The 6,013-nt window shown below is 41.5% G+C and overlaps 1 pseudogene across 1 annotated transcript; it reads left to right on the top strand.

The window, feature by feature from the left end:
- Window positions 1-360: 360 nt before the first annotated feature.
- Window positions 361-1,246, top strand: LOC308435901 (very long chain fatty acid elongase 4-like; annotated as a pseudogene). Its single transcript has one exon. The product of its transcript is annotated as a very long chain fatty acid elongase 4-like (transcript).
- Window positions 1,247-6,013: the final 4,767 nt, after the last annotated feature.

The following is a 6,013-nucleotide window of genomic DNA, read 5'->3' as shown; positions in this document are numbered from 1 at the left end:
TCTGAGTGCAAGGCCAACCTGGTCTACAGAGTGAGTTCCAGAACAGACAGGGCTATACAGAGAAACACTGTCCAAAAAAGGGGGAGAGGGTAAGAATGAATTCTACTGACTAGGAAACAATACTCAGGAGTCTGGGAGATCTTGGTGATACCTGGATCTGTAGGATAGCAAAGATCACCAGGTTATTAACAATAACCACTCCAGCCTTTGGATGGAAAATGGGTTTTGTTGAGAAAAAAAGCTTGTGTGTATCCAGGTGTGGGGGCTCCACCTTTAATCCCAGCACTCAGGAGTCAGAAGCAGGCAGATCTCTGTGAGGTGGAGGCCAGCCTGCTCTACATAGGAAGTTCCAGACCAGCCATGGTGCTCAACGACACAGTAGAGTTCTACCTGTGGACCAGTTGGTCCATCGCAGATAAACGCGTAGAAGACTGGCCGCTGATGCAGTCCCCATGGCCAACTCTAAGCATAAGCACACTCTATCTCCTGTTCGTGTGGCTGGATGAGAGACCGCAAGCCGTTTCAAATGCGCCTAGTGCTCATAGTCTATCATTGTGGCAAGGTTTGGCTTAACCTTTTTATCTCCAGAGAGCTATTCGTGGGATCATACAACACAGGATACAGCTACATTTGCCAGTCAGTGGATTATTCTAACAACGTTAACGAAGTCAGGATAGCTGCTGCCCTGTGGTGGTACTTTGTATCGAAAGGAGTTGAGTATTTGAACACAGTGTTTTTTATCCTGAGGAAGAAAAACAACCAGGCGTCTTTCCTTCACGTCTACCATCACTTCACCATGTTCACGCTGTGGTGGATCGGGATCAAGTGGGTAGCAGGAGGCCAATCGTTTTTCGGGGCCCAGATGAATTCTTTCATCCACGTGATCATGTACTCCTACTATGGACTGACTGCATTTGGACCCCGGATCCAGAAGTATCTTTGGTGGAAGCGATACCTGACCACGTTGCAGCTGGTTCAGTGCCACGTGACCATTGGGCACACAGCACTGTCTCTCTACAGCGACTGCCCCTTCCCCAAGTGGATGTGCTCGACTTCGATTGCCTACGCAATCAGCTTCATCTTCCTCTTCCTCAACTTCTACACTCGGACCTACAACGAGCCCAAGTCGAAAACAGGGAAAAGGGCCGTGAGTGGCATCTCAGCAAACGGTGTGAACAAGTCAGAGAAGCAGCTGGTGTCAGAAAACGGGAAACCCCAGAAAAACGGGAAGCCGAAAGGAGAATAAATTGAACTGGGCCTTAACCAGTAGACAGTGAGGAAACTCCTGTGTCAGGGGGAACAGAAGGAGAGGGTCTGGGGTGGGGAGAAAGGCAGATAGGGTCTACGCACCTTCAGACTGAGTAAACCTTTCAATATATGGTACCCAGATGTTTTATTTATGAAGTTTTTATTTTTAAATAGCCTTCATGTTGTCCAGACCAAAGCAATCCCAGTGTGACCTTGGAGCCTCTCCTGTTCACATCCACCTGTGCAATGTGTGGAGTTTCACCCATCTTCCATTGACTCTTTCCTCAGTCTGAATTTTAGATGATCACAGAAACACAGTTTTATGGGGGAAAAAAATTTCCCCTAAATCTCTAGTTTTCTACTGGTCGCAAATCAGTTCAGAGACAGAACAGGAACATGCTTTTGAATTTGGATCCATTTACTGACCCCTGTGGCCAAACCTCCCTCCACCTCTAGCCAGAATATTCCCTTTTGGCTGTAATTAAATTCGAAAGCTCTGCAAAATCTCTGTAGAATCATAGAGGCTTGATGATGATGATGATGATGAAGACATCGACGACTATGATGATGGTGTTGATGAAGATAAGAAAGAATAACAGTAAAATCCTGTCTTGTGACCCAACGGCCAACATAACTTACGGCACAAATCACTGTGGGAAACAATGTATCTCTATTTTTTTGTAATGAGGCAGGTAATCTTTGAATAGGCCTATTATTAGCAGAAATGCATTATGAGAATTAAGATGGTTGTGTGACTGAAACATGAAAGAACTCATGTCTTTGTTAACATCTAAGGTACTCACATTCACATGCACTTAGAACTCTGAGGGTGGATTGATTTTTATCAGGGCTTTCCTTGTTTTGATTTGTGCCTGTTGCTGATTTTTTTTCCATACATGGACAGACATACACCTACCTCTTCTGTTGGAAAGAACATTTAAAATGAAATAAGTTTTACTTTAAAAAAAAAATCAAGGAGTCCTCTAATGTAGACTTTAATTTTAACTTTCAAATTTTACTTTTTATTTTAATTTTATTTTCAAATAGCTCAAACATTTTTGTGATGTCATACATCTGTTTCAGTGTGTCTAATTCTGAGTAATGCTTACTTCCCCTGTGACTACATTGCAAAAAAAAAAAAAAAAAAAGAATCTTCTTATTAACTAGAAAAGTATAAATGCATTTTGGTGCAATATCTTGACTCCTTGGTGCTAATGATCACTAAATTCAGTACTTGCTGTTACAAGGTGTTACTTATTAATACAGGATGAGAAAAATTGAGACTAAGTCCAATCTCTCAAGTCAAATGTGGTGTTTACAAAAGATGTATCTCATGTAATCAAAAGGGGAGACTGGAAATCTGCAGAAGAGATGTTGTTCCACAGTTTATTTTTACACAGATCAGTTCATTATGGGACGTCACAGAGGGATCACATGGAAAGAGAAAATGGGACAAAAATAATTAGCATGGATATTTCTAAATCTTCCAACTTGTCCAAACTGCATGTGTAGGATGCCTGCTGTTTGTACAGACGTTCAGAACATTTTGTAAATTATAAAATATTTATTGTGCGCTGAGATCACATTTTCCCCCAAAGGCACGCAGTCAGGAACATGGCAGAAATGAGCGTCGCAGGCTACAGCTCGGTCTGAGAGGATCAACACTTTGGTTTGTGCCAGTGTGTAATGACTGGAGATGTGTAAATCTTTGTGAACATTCTGTACTGGCTTCCCAGACCCCTTCATTACTTGCTATCAGATTTCAGCACAATAAATATACTACTTTTTTCAATCAAAAAAAAAAAAAAAAAAAAAAAAAGCAGGCGATTCTCCATGAATTGAAAGCCAGCCTTGTCTATATAGTGAGTTCAAGGACAGTCAGGGTCCCTCAGTGTCTCACATGCTGACACACATGTAAGCTGTTTGGGAACCAAAATTAACATTATAATACAAGCAGCATTAACCAAACCCACTACATGCTATGACAAATGGGTACAATGAATATAATAAATTCTTCATTCTTCTGTCTTAAGGCACAACTACGGGTTTGAGAGAAGATCCAGCAAGGGGGAAAACCCTGTTCCTGTGTAGAAACATACTTCCAGGAATAATACATGCAGGAAACAGTGTGTATGTGGTGATTGTTGTGATATTTTCCCTGATAAGTTAACACTCACTGAACACCAGAGTATACAAACCAGACAGAAGACCTATGAGTGCAAAGAATGCAGGAACAAATTCTACTTCAAGTCACAACTCTTTGGACAACAGAGAACTCGGACCGGTGAGGCTTATGGATGTGAGCGATGCAGGAAAGCTTTCTTTTACAGGTCACACCTCACTCAACATCAGAGAAGGCTTTCCAGTGAGAAGCCCTATTAATGTGATAAATGCAAAAAAAAACCTTTTGACAGAAATCAAACATTACTGCACACCAGAGAACTCATACTGACGAGAAGCCCTGTGAATGTAAAGAATGTAAGACCCTTTCTATAGAGACTCAAACCTCACTTTACATCAGAGAACCCACACAGGGGAGAAGTCCATCAGTGTAAAATTGCTGGAAAACTTTCTACAGCAAGTCAAATTCAATGGACATCAGGCGACTCATACAGGTGAGGATCCTCACTGTGTAAACAACACAGAAAAGCTTCTCCACAGACGTCATTTCTCTCAAGGACAGATTTCACTCGAGGGAGAAAGCCTAAGAGTGTAAGTGACACAGGAGACTTAGTAGTGTAAGTGAACCTTCATTGTACCTCACTGAAACCACAAAGTGAGCTCTGGGAACACAGATGCATGAAGCATTTCTGTCTCCAGCCTCTCTCCATGGCCGACTCATGGGAAGCCCTGGGTAATTCATGAAACCTTGCTATATAATGTCAGTCCTCACTTGACATCAGACAAAGCATGTTGGTGAGACTGATGAAGGTAAAGAATGTTTGAAAATGTCCTTCCACGAGCCAGGTCTTGAGTCAAGTCTAGAGAACACATACAGGTGTGACATACCAGGACTGTACAAACGGAGGAAGGATTTCTACTCAAGTCGTCTTTTTCTGCATAATCAACTCATACTTGTGAAATAACATGAATTTTTAAAAAGTTTGTATAATTAGTGATGCTTCAGTTGACCTCAAGATATACAAGGAGGTTAGTAAACGTATGACTTTAGTGACTCCAGAATGGTTTCTAACATGAAACACTGTCACAGAAAAAACTCATTCAGATGGGAGAATTTACCAGGTGAAAGCAGAAAATGCTGAAAAAAAATTCATTTCTCAATCTATATAAGATAAACAGATTGAACATACAGCGCACACACCGACTGGACGGTAAATGTACAGCAGACAATTTGCACATGAGTTACATGCTTTGTGTCTTCCTCTGTTTGGGTGTTGATGCCACACGTGTGCAGTGTTGGGCTCAAAAGCTAGTTCAGCACCAGCACGCTGGGCTGTGAGTCAGAATTCTGTGACAAGTGGTTGATGAAGGGCCTCTGACTTCCAGCTGCTGATGGTGGTGTGAATATCCTTCACTGCAGGAAATGGACTCATAAACCTGAGGATTTGGGAGAGGTGGAAGAAAGAGGCCTCTTTAGCTAATAATTACTCATCATTTGAGTCATATCATTTGAAGGGACTCTACTCAGATCACAAACATGGCTCTGGCAGGTTTTGCTTCTCCCATCCCTCTGCATTGCTAGAAACCATTAGATTCCCTTCCTAAAGCTAGCCACCAATGTCTGTTCCCTTAGCCACTACCTCCTTCTGAAGCTGACTACCAAGGTTCAGCTATCAAAGTATTGAAGGCCAGCAATACAGAATCCCCACTGGCTCACCTAATTTACATGCCTAATTAGAATTACTTATCTCATCCTAACAAGGGGTTTCTTTTTTTAAGTAGGGCCATCTTCTTATGACCCTATCTTGTCTCTTTTCTATCCAGAGGCAGTCTTTTGTTCTTCTACTGTGACAAATATTCCAGTAACCTTTCCCTTGTTCCCTTCCCATTCTCCCTGGTCCTGTAGCTCTTGTCTTTTTCTCTAATTCCCTGCCATCTGTCCCTCTTTAGAAAATAAATCTCCTTTGGGCAGAGTACTTAGTTTTTGGGTATCCTGGGCTGATAACCATCTCTTGCATCACTGTTATTTTTATCTTTAATATTTAAACTCAGAGGTCAATTTTTCTCACAAACATATATAAAATTGCAAAGAATTTTAGGCTGTATCATTTTCAACAACAGGTGGGTAATTATTTTCAGTAAAAAAAGATTATAGTTAGTTTTTAATTCACGGTGTGTTCAGTGTGGGGTACTTACACTGTAGTCAGAGCCATTTAAACTTCCAATTCCTTCTCTATAGCTGCCTGCCAGTGACCGGTGCCAAAAAGTCAAATTTTATATTCAACAGAACCCAAGGGTCTTCAAGGCTGTGCTGCGCAAGAGTGCTCTGACCAGCATCTCAGAAAGCTTTCGTTGTGGAGAGCTCGGAGTTCAAAGCAGGAACAGAAAAAGCTATAATAAATATACACAGTATCTCTCATCACAGTCATCTGTTACTCTCAAGTGATACAAGGTTTCATGGCCAGGAGGAGGCTGTTGCATACTGCCCTCAAAACCACTAAGCAGCACTTCTAAGGGAGGAAGGAAATAAGAAGTTTTCTAGGTTGATATTCTTTTTCTTGAACTTTGTAATAATAATATATTCAAAACAATTAACCCCATGGTCAACTTGACCGTGTCATTTCACACCAACGCTCATTCTTCC

Source organism: Micromys minutus (genome assembly GCF_963924665.1).
Source record: "Micromys minutus genome assembly, chromosome: 24".
NCBI classification, from domain to species: Eukaryota; Metazoa; Chordata; class Mammalia; order Rodentia; family Muridae; genus Micromys; species Micromys minutus.
This window is presented reverse-complemented; position numbering and strand designations above follow the sequence as displayed.